Raw genomic sequence first — 10,982 nt, forward strand, 5'->3', positions numbered from 1 at the left:
CGAGCCAGCGGTGTCCGCCCGCGAGCCGACGCCTCACAAAGCGAGGCGGCGGCTCACGGTCCGCGTATCCCTGCGCAGGGCGGGTGCCGAGCTGCGGCCTGGCACCCCTCCCCCAGCCTTTGTCCCCTTTCTGGGGCCGCGGGCCGCTCGGCCTTCGGGACGAGCTGGTGCCCGCTGTCCTCCCCGTGGCCCCGACGGCCCGAGGGTCCTGGGCGCGGAGCGGAGCTTGGCTGAGCGGGGCCGGGGCAGACGTGCCCGTCCACAGCCCGCCTCGCCCCCTGCTTCTCCACGCAGCCGCTGCAGCCGCGTGGAAACCCCCGGCGCCATTGTTCCCACATCCTGCCGCCTCGCCCCGAGTCACATCCCCTTTGCACCCCCGGGAACCAAGGTGTTTTGTTTTGTTTCCGCCAGGATCCTTGCGATGCAGTGCTTAGTTAGCTTTCCCTTTAGTTGGGGAACTCCAGGCGGTGCTTTGAAAGCAAAACTCAACCTGCAGAAAGGGGAGGCTCTGGGTCTGGGGGAAAAGCCTTTGTATCCTCGGCACTTACGGTTTAGAAAAGCCGGAGGCCAGAGCCAAGCTAGCGGTCATACAGACTCTAAAACACAGTAAAACAAACCCATGAGCGAAGCTTCACGAATATTCAGGAACATGTTCCCAACTGGCTGCCCAAGGTCGTGATGTCTTTGAAGGCAAAACATTAGACTTGGTTTTGACAGCGGATTTGGATTTTGATTTAATGAGAAACCTGGAAGCTTCGAAACGGTTCCTGTTGGGACAGAACAAAGTGTAGGCATGACCTAAAACAACCAAAAATGGGGGGGGGGGCGGGGGGGGGGCTNGAACACCAGCCCACCCGATGCGTCGGATATCAGCGGCACCTCGCCCCCCCCCCAAGCTGACTCGCCAGCTCTTTGAAGGAGACGGCCAGCCACACACTGTGGCTAGTAGAGACCCTTTCTAGAAGTGATTTCTACATCTAGTAGACTTAAGTAGATAACCCGGGCCGCTCAGGCTTCTCCAATAACAGGGCGATCAGCACCAATCCGCAGGCCCCGAAGCTGTTTGGGGTACAAAGGGACACCTTGCCGCAAATGGCTGCGGCCATTTTACCAGGCTGATGCTGGGTTACATAATGAAAATGGAGGCCGTCGGCAAACCCATTTTAACCTCCCTTCAAATAGCCCCGAATAGTACCTACTGTACTCCTGAGAAAACCGGACAGGGTGTCTTTACAGCTACGGAAAAACTCCCCAGTAATGGCTGTGGGTTTGGGGGAGCTGTTTGTTCTACTTCCGTGTAATTTTGGTTTTGCCTACATTTTCAGCTCAAACGTGCTTGCTAGTAAGTTTTAAATATGTGTGGGTCCAGAGTTTCTAATCAAGTTGCGTGAACCGTCACGAAAAATCTGGAAAGTCCTGTAAAACTAGATTCTATTTTTAACCCTGCCCTGGGACTATTTTTGCTTCCCTCACAGTGGCGGCGGAGGGTTATTGAAATCGCGCTGTGAGGCGTCCTTCGTCTATAAATACGCCTCTCCGGAGCTCTGCGGCAGGCATTCAGGCAGCGAGCGCAGAGGCGGCTTGGGAGGCAGGTGGCTTTGCCTGAGGAGATTGCAGATAAGTTTTTCTCTTAAAAAAAAGATAGGATTTAATACGATTCTCTAGGAAATGTAAACAGTGTTAATACTTAGTGAGCTATTGCTTAGCTTTAAACTCTTAGAGTAACTTAAAAAGATCTGTAGGGAAAATAATGAAGACTTGTAGTTTGAGAGGAAAGATCTTTCTAGAACAAGACGGAGGTTAAGAAATGAAGCTTCTTCATGCAGTGGCGAAAACCTAAGCTTTAAAAATTGAGGAAAGAACTGCAAAGCCCGGGATTCAAAAAATCCTTGAATTGGAGAGCAGATGTCTAGATAGACGTTAAAATGTAAGCGATCTAAATAGGGCCTAAACGTTATTTTAAAAACACCAGTTGTAGGTGGTTAAAATTAAAAAGATTCTAAAAAGATTAAGTTGAAGGTGACTTAAGAGATAGGCCTTAGGCCTTAACTCGTAGCGCAGGCAGGATTGCGTCATTTGAAACTTAGTTCTTAAAGCATTATTTGCTTAAAGATGACAAATCTTAATTGGGAGCGGTAGGACAAATTTGGAGAGCATAGAAAACTGAAGTGGAGAACTCAGAAGACAGAAGTACAGGAAGGTGAAGACTTAAAAGACAAGTACAGGAAAGTGAAGAAAAGACTTAGAGAAGATAGGAAAACTGGAAGAGAAATTTCGGCTTTTAGAAGACAGAAAGATTAAAAGTCCAAAGGGAGGAAGCAGAAGAAAAATAATGTAGACAAACTAGAAAACCAAGGCATCTAAGGTCTCAGATTACAAATTTAGGAGAAAACCAGAAGTTGGAAACCAGGTGGAAGATACGGTCAGGGAAAGTATTTCGGGTAGGAAATGAAAAACTAGGACAACTATTGAACACAAGGATAGAAGATAGACAACAAAAAGAAGATAGAAAAGGTTAAAGCCAAAAAATTGGATTAAGTACAAGAAAAGGAAAACCGAGAAAATTAAATTATTAGAATTTCTTATAAAAGTCCATGAATTTAATTTCTGGTGGTGCAGAAGCTAGATTTGAGAAGACCAGGGTGTTAAGACCCCTGTAGACCGGCACCAACTTAGAAGAATTATTCAGAAGCTAGAAGGGAAATCAGTTCAAAATTACCGCCTTTTAATGGCCTTGGTACTAAAAAGACTGAAGTTATTTAAGAACCAAGGTAGAATATTTTTGGAGAGCTAAAAATTTCAGTGCCTTAAATACATAGTTTAGTGTCCTTTGGAAAACTTAACGAACTTTCATAACTGAAGTAATTCAAGATCAAGAATAATTTACAACTTAACGTTTTTGCAATGGACTTTGGGCTAAGATGATTTTAAATCCTGAGGACTAGCGTAATTGGCAGCTGACCCAGGTGCTACGCAGAAGTGGATTCAGTGAAACTAGGAAGACAGGAGCAGCAGACAGGATTCCAGGAACCAGTGTTTGATGAAGCTAGGACTGAGGAGCCAGCGGCAGTTCGTGGTGAAGATAGGAAGGAAGGAGAAGTCCGGGAGCCAGTGCGGTTTGGTGAAGGAAGCTAGGAAGAAAGAAGGAGCCCTAACGATTTGGAGGTGAAGCTAGGAGAGAGGATTCCAGGAAGGAGGAGGAGCCAGTGCGCTGTGGTGATGAAGCTAGCGAGCGGCTTGGCGGCTGTGGCTCGGTGACCACGCGGAGGCGGCGAGCAGGCGGTGTGGAGGATAGATAGAGGATCCTAGAGAGCAAGCATCCCAGTGTGCAAGGCCGCAGGGAGAGCGAGTGGTGTGGTAAAATCCGTGAGGTCGGCTAACGTGTGTTTTGTAACTGGAGTATGGTAACTTTTATTTGTTTTCCCAATGGTAACGGGGGAGTTGTGTACCTAAGCGCCAAGGGAATTACGGGGGTGTAGGCCGTTTCCGGGTGTTGTAGGTTTCTCTTTTTCAGGCTTGTTTTCTCATGCATCTTGTCTGAAGCTTTTGAGGGCAGACTTCCAAGGCCCGGAGGAATGGTAGATGGCAAGTTTTTTTTTGTTTTTAACCAATTTGAACTAAATGAATTTGATAGCACAACTTTGAGACAAGATTTTGGCGAGTTTTGTAAGAAGTTTTTATTTTTAGTTTGGGGTGATGAAGCATTTCAGTTTTGTGAATAGATGACCTATTTTTCTTCCCTCACCCTGTATTAAAGTTCTGTAAATGTGGAGTTTGGGTGTGTAACTCTGGGGGGAAAGTTTTTTTGTGGGGATGGGGGGGGCAAAATATGTTTTGAGTTCTTTTCCCCTTAGGTCTGTCTAGAATCCCAAAGGCAAATGACTCAAGGTAACAGGAAAAAAAGAAAATCCAGTATCAGGATAATCAGAACACCACAGGTTTACAGTTTCTAGAAACTAGAGCACGAGCAGCTCTCACTTTTGAGTTCTGTGGCGGAGCTGTCCATTGGAGAAATGGCTGGTAGTTACTCTCTTTTTCCACCCCTTTGTCAGATTTTTAATACATAACCCTTTAAATTTGTTATATTTAGTTATTTTGGGGTGGTCCTAACACGGAAGAGGGTGGGGGAGAAAATTTTCTTTCTAAGATTTTCCACAGATGCTATAGTACTATTGACAAAACTGGGTTAGAGAAGGATTGTACTGCTATGCTGTTGGCACGAACACCTTCAGGGATTGGAGCTGCCTTTTTCCTTGGAAGCTGAAATGGTACAGCACAGTGCATTGGTTCATATTCAGCCCTCTCAGGAGCACTTCAGAAGAGCTTGACTAGGCCAAATGTTGAAGTTAAGTTGTCAAGTAATGTGACCTTTAAAATCCCTTTTATTTAAGGGGAGGGCAATTTTTGGCAATTGGTAGTTGGCAGTGGCCTGTTAATGGTTGGGATTTGGGAGGGTTGGGGTTAGGTAATTGTTTAGTTTATGATTTCAGATAATTCATGCCAGAGAACTTAAATGCTTAGGATGGAAAAACTAAAGAAATCTCAACTATCAAGTTGGCAAGTAACTCCCGATCTTCTAGTTTTTGTTTTCCCCCAATTTTTGAATTGGGCAGTGGGGGAAGTTCATGAAGATCCATTGGATTCACAGTGTAGGGCTTGGGGAAGGAAAGTACAGGACCGGGGGTTGGTCTAGCCCACTGGCTGACTTAGAAATTTTGGGAACTTACAAAAATGGCTTAAAGTTGTTTGGATATGGTAGTGTGTGGTTCTCTTTTGGAATTTTTTTCAGGTGATTTAATATAACTTAATACTACTGTAGGAGCTTCAGAGCAAAGGAAGTGGCTTAATGATCCTGAAGGGATTTCTTCTGATGGTAGCTTTTATATTCTCAAGTAAGATTCCATTTTCAGTTGTGTATAAGCAAGTTTTTTTCATAGTGTAGGAAAAGTATTTTCCCTTTGTATGACTGCAAACAAGATGCTAAGGTATGCTTCAAAATTATTGTAAATTGTGTATTTTAATCATAACTGATAAAGAGGGTGGGTTTTTGTGGATGAGGGAGGGGAAACCTTTTTTTTTTCTGTAGACTTTTTTCAGATAACTTCTTCTGAGTCATAACCAGCCTGGCAAAATGATGGCCTAGATGGAGAGGGAACAGCTCCTTGGTGAATGATAAGTAAAGGCAGAAAAGATTCTATTTCATACCTCCATTGGGGAAAAAGCATAACCTTGAGATCCTTACTTCTGATGAACGCATGGTCTGCATATGCAAAAAAAAAAAAAAAAAAAAATTTAACCAAATGAAACTACCAATTTAAAGTTAATGGAATCTACTATTTTAAAGTTCTGGCCTATCAAGCTATACCCATACACAAAAATGAATCGATGAGAAATAATATAATGAATTGATGAGAAATGCAACGAAGATCAATGTCCATCTCAAAATACTGCTTTTACAAAAGCAGAATAAAGAAATGAAATGAAAATAATAACTACGCTAATCCTGGAGTAAAAGAAGCTGAAATAATTCAGAGTGGGATCAAGTGGATTGAGAGGAGGCTGTGCTGTTTGCCAATCTTTCGTTTGCCTCAGACAGGTTTCTCTTCATTTATCAGAAGAGTTGCTTCATTTCATCTGGGAGCAGAAAACAGCAGGCAGCTGTTAACAGATAAGTTTAACTTGCATCTGCAGTATTGCATGTTAGGGATAAGTGCTTATTAAAAGTAAGAGCTGTGGATGTCTTGAGTATTGAACTTGGCTGTTTCTCCTGATCCCTTCCCTTGGGGATTCCAGGATTGTGAGGCATTTTCCCATCAAGCCTTCGTAAAACGAAACAGGGCTTGTACCTGTGGCTTCCGTGATGGGATAGCACACCTCGCTCAGGCAAGTAATTCCTAAAAGCCTTGAGGTTGGTGCCTTGATGATAAGGCGGCGTCTATAAAACTAAGAAAATGTATTTAGCATTGAATCTCTTAAATCCTAGAAAAGGACAGCATAATGTGTTAACAAGAATCAGATGTTAATCTTGCTAAAATTTAATTGTGTTGTGATGTACGTTGTGCAGAAAACATTAAATCGTTCAAAATAAAACCATTTTAATATAGAGAATGTATGCTTTTAGAAAGCTGTCTCCTCATTTAAATAAAGTATTGTTTGTTTGTAGTTAGTGTTGGGCAATCTTGGGGGGATTCTTCTCTTAATCTTTCAGAAACTTTGTCTGCGAAACACTCTTTAATGGACAAGATCAGGAATTGAGCGGAAGAACGAATTTAACTTTAAGGCAGGAAAAACATTTTATCCTTCGTAAAGTGATGAGCATTTAATAATTCCAGGCACATGGCAATAGAGGCCCTCTAAATAAGGAGTAAATAACCTCTTAGACAGGTGGGAGATTATTATCAGAATAACAGGTAACTACACCAACACCGTTTCCAGAAAGTCAGGGGTCTATATATTGACCATGGTAGAGGAATGAGATACTGTCCACATTCCAAATTTTGCATGTTAACCTTTAAATGCTTATCTCATTGGGTGTTAGCCAACGTTTACACAACTGGCTTTTCATATAGGTATGGGGGGGGCATGTGGGTTTTTTAAAGAATTTTCCTTTGCAGAGGCTTCATTTCATCCTTCATGAAGCTGTTCAGGATTTTGACTTGCATATAAGCGCTTGGCTCTGCCTTCTGTTCTAGTGAGTGTGTGAGACCTTGCAGTGTCCCCGCATAATACTCAAGTAAAGTTTTTTTCCCCCATTGTTTTTGGAGGGAAGGGAGGAGGGGGTGGGGCTTACTTGTTTTAGCTTTTTTTTTCTACAGACCATGCAGAGAATGCGGTTGTCTTGACTTCAGGTCTGTCTGTTGTGTTGGCAAGTAATGCAGTACTGTTCTGATCTGCTGCTATTAGAATGCATTGTGAAACGACTGGAGTATGATTCAAAGTTGTGTCCCCCCCAATGCTTGGAGTAGTGATTGTTGAAGGAAAATCCAGCTGAGTGATACAGGCTGAGTGTTGAGGAAATCTCTGCAGCTTTAAGCATTCATGTTTGTGACTGAAGTCAAGTACCTTTTGCTGTGCTGCTTTAGGTAAAATGCCTTTTGTTCACTTCTGGTAGGGGGTGGTGGGGAGGGCACTGAAGCCTTTAGTCTTTTCCAGATGCAACCTTAAAATCAGTGACAAGAAATAAGTGCCACACCAGCAACAGTCTTCAAGAAATGTAACTGGCAAGTGGAAATGTTTATCAGTTCAGCGGTCTTAGTGCATTGTCTTTGTGCGGGTTTCTCTCTCCCCTCCCTTCGTCTTAATTCTTACGCAGGAACATTCAGAACATTCAGAACAGCAGACGTATGCGAAGGGCCAGAGAAGCCAGACCAGTAAGGAAAACAAAGTAGCTTATTTACTTTAAATAAACATTCCATTTAAAGTGTGGGGATTGGGAACCACTAGTTCTTTCAGATGGTTTTCTCCAGACATGGAGAAGGAGCTTCCAGTTGAAATTCGCCAGGGGACAAAATGAGGACAACAGGTGAACAAGCTTTTTTTCTCTATTTACTTCCATACCAAATCTTGATCCATGACCAGTAAATAACTTAGCGTTAAATAGTTTTCAGCTTTATGCTGGAGTAAATAGCATGTGAGCAAGCTGTTGGCCTGGGGGTGGAGGGGTGAGGTGGGCGCTAAGCCTTTTTTTAAGATTTTTCAGGTACCCTTCCCTAAAGGCACCGAAGGCTTAAAGTAGGACAACCATGGAGCCTTCCTGTGGCAAGAGAGACAACAGAGCGCTAGTACCCTAAGGTCAATAAAAAATGGCGTCGGCCTCGTAATCCCGCCTTCTGTTAGGAACGAGGACTCGCCTCCACACCCTGGCAGACGTGCTCTGAGGCTCTTTTCGGGAATGGAGCATCTAAAGGAAGGCTTGGAGTACCTCGTGTACCCTTGGGCCTGTCTGGCTGGCCTCTAATCGTGCTGCTTTTATAGCAGCTTTTTATTAAAGAGCCCAAACCTCAAGTGATGGTTGAAGGGGAGGGAAAGGGGAAAGCGGGCAACCACTTTTCCCTAGCTTTTCCAGAAGCCTGTTAAAAAGCAAGGTCTCCCCACAAGTGACTTCTCTGCCACATCGCCACTCCCTGCCTTTGGCCTAGCGCAGACCCTTCACCCCTCACCTCGATGCCGCCAAGTAGCTTGGATCCTTCAGGCCATGATCCATAATCGGTTTCAAGGTAACTGGTGCTGAGGTGTCCGGTGGGTTGCACTCGAGGAGAGGCCGTTAGTTTGCCTGCAAAATAGTTAATGTTCTTAAAACCGCAGTTAGAAGCTGGAAGGTATTTTAAGTCTGTAACCCCATTATCCAGGGATTCAAACACTGAAACCAGTGAGTGGAGAGTAGTAACGTGGACAACTGGTGTGGGTGGGAAAGTGCCTTGTCAGCTGAAGATTGGCATTTAGTCTTGGAGGCCTGTCGGGTGGGATTGCAAACCCTCTCTGCTAAGACTTTTTCAGGTGAACATAACAGACTTGGCCAAGCTAGCATCTTAGCAGCAGCAGATTCTCCAGTGCTCTCCAGTAGGGTTGCAAAGGTTTTTCTTTTCCTGAGAAAACAAAGTTTTGTTTTCTCAGGTTTTGCTTTTTGGCCTTTTCCTAGCTTAAAAAAAAAAAAGCAAAAGATGCTGGTGGTTGGCACTCCTGGTTCCCAGGACAGGGTTCAAATCCCTGCGGCGTCTTTGCTTGACTCTTAACCTCTGTCTTCAGGACGATTTTCATTTTCCTTCTATGTTCTAGGCTTTTGGGTTGGGGAAGGTGGAAGATTCGGACTTTGTTGGATTCAGCAGAAACTGAAATCCGTTTATTTATGTGGGATCCTAATAACTTCCTTGTCCTAATTTTCAGGTAGTTCCCACGCATCTTGCACACGGAGAAACCTCCCTGTTGAAAACTGAACATTTCACATTAAATAAAAATAATTAAAGCGTTTCATCTGTGTGATTCTTCTATGAACAAAACGGGTTTGGGTAGCTGAGAGAAGATGGGGGGCCGTCTTGGGGGTGTGTGTCCACCTTAGTGCTGGTGAGGGTGATCGGCCCAGTGTAATCTTCAAGTAGGGGACCCACTTGGGGGAAGTGGTGTAGAGTCCACAACCGATGAACTAACACTTGCAGGCCTTGAGGGACCTTGTGCATTTCATTAAAACCAGCTCTGTGGTGGGCTGAAGTCCCGGGTTACTCCTGATAGGTTGGGTCTTGCAGTTGCCTTGGTTTGTGGAATGGTCTGGATACTAGGTGGTTTGCCCTTTTCAGTTGCAATGAAGAATACCACCCTCCCCAGCACCACAGTGAAACCCCCTCACCGTCTTAAGTGGCTGCTTGTCCCCGTGAGCTGTCCCACTCCTCACTATTGCCTGAAGGGGTGGGAGAGGACCATTCCACGCAGCCGGGCCTAGGAGAGTGGGGGGCCCCAGTCTATAGGAGATGCGCCCAGCAGAGGCCTCCCGTCCTGGGTCACCTGACAGCCACATTCGGCCCAGTGAAGGGGCCTCAGTGGACAGAATTTCTTTTTCATTATACATTACAACTCAGATGTTAATGGAAAAACAGGCTTTGGGTCCCTTTACCAACCAACATGGTGGGGCTGGGGTTTGATCTTGGTCTCAACACCTCCCCTCTGTTGCTGTTACTTCAGTGCATGAATATGTCCGAGTCAGCAGCAGACCAACCTCCAACCCACCCAACCTTGCAGGCCCTGGACACAGGGACTTCCTCTTCCCTTGAAATAAGAGGCAGAGGACAGGGAGAAGCTGGACAGTGGTCCCCTGGGTGCCGTCTTCGGGCCTTTTGGAGAAAGGTCTTCCACGATTTTCCAGAGTTGGAAGCCTCTGCAAGCACGAGACTTCATGGGAGAGCAAAGTAGTAAGAGAGGAAGGCCTGGCGTTAGGGGCCAGCCGGTTCCTGGTGCTGAGCCGGGCTTCCGGTTGGCCAGGACTGGAGAGGTAAAGGCCAGACCTGGAGTCAGGGACAGAAAGGTAGGAAAGCAGGCCGGAAGCCACTTGCACCCTCTGAGAACGAAAAGGGAACGGAGAGGAGGCCGACATGAAGTCCCCCTCCCCCCCCCAAAGATTACGTCCAAGTTAAGAGGCTGGGTCCTGTGGGTCTTGTGACCATAGATGAACCCCAGGCATTTACATACCCCTCGGGCTGTACCAAGTGCTCTGCTTGCAGGTTTCTGTTTTGCATTTCATCACCCTGATCCTCCTGGGACTGGGGTGGCGGAAGGGGGTCTCTAAAACAAACCTGAATTCAGGCGGCAGCCCCACATTTCCTGGCCTCACCAAGCTTCCTCTCAGGCCTCCGAGGCCCAGCACCAGTGGGTATGGACCCAGGCAGCAGATTTCTGACTTCAGTACAGGGGTGCCGGCTAGGAGAGTGAGAGGACCTGGGGGATGGGACAGGGTGTGGGGGAGAGGTGTGCCAGTGTCCCTCTGGGTTGTTGATTCAGAAACCCAAAGAGTTCGGAAGATGTGGGTCAAATCCTGGTTCCTGGCTTTGGTAGGTTGGCAAACTTAGGGCGTCACCTGCCCTCTCCTTTATTTTCCCACCGGTTAAATGGGGTTAAATGGGTTAATGCCCTGCCTGCCTGCCTGCCTGCTGGGGTAAGGACTACACAGCGATGGAACGGGAAATGAACGGCCTTTTGCTGCCATCTAGTGGGTGAATGCGGCATTGCACACACTGTCCTTGGACTACTTCGGAACCCGATTGCGTGTTCAGCAAACATTTTTATTGCTAAGTATTATTCCATTGTGTGGATATTTGAGTTATTAACACTTTTTTGAAATTAGGAATAAAGCTTCTATAAACAATTGCATACAAGTATTTGTGCTTTCCTTTCTCTTGGTATGTTGCATGATAGGTGTATGCATAGTTTTCAAGAAATTTCCAAACTATTTTTCAAAGTGGTTGTACCATCTTGCATTCCCACCAACACTGTGTGAG

At 45.5% G+C, this 10,982-nt stretch overlaps 1 long non-coding RNA gene across 1 annotated transcript; it reads left to right on the plus strand.

Annotated features, from left to right (window-relative positions):
* The first annotated feature begins 1,560 nt into the window (after positions 1-1,560).
* On the plus strand, positions 1,561-8,967 carry LOC144227971 (uncharacterized). Its single transcript, XR_013334078.1, has 2 exons — positions 1,561-8,216; positions 8,884-8,967. It is a non-coding gene; the product is annotated as an uncharacterized LOC144227971 (long non-coding RNA).
* The last annotated feature ends 2,015 nt before the right edge of the window (positions 8,968-10,982 follow it).

Source organism: Crocuta crocuta, unplaced genomic scaffold (assembly GCF_008692635.1).
Source record: "Crocuta crocuta isolate KB4526 unplaced genomic scaffold, BGI_CrCroc_1.0 scaffold53, whole genome shotgun sequence".
Classification (NCBI taxonomy): Eukaryota; Metazoa; Chordata; class Mammalia; order Carnivora; family Hyaenidae; genus Crocuta; species Crocuta crocuta.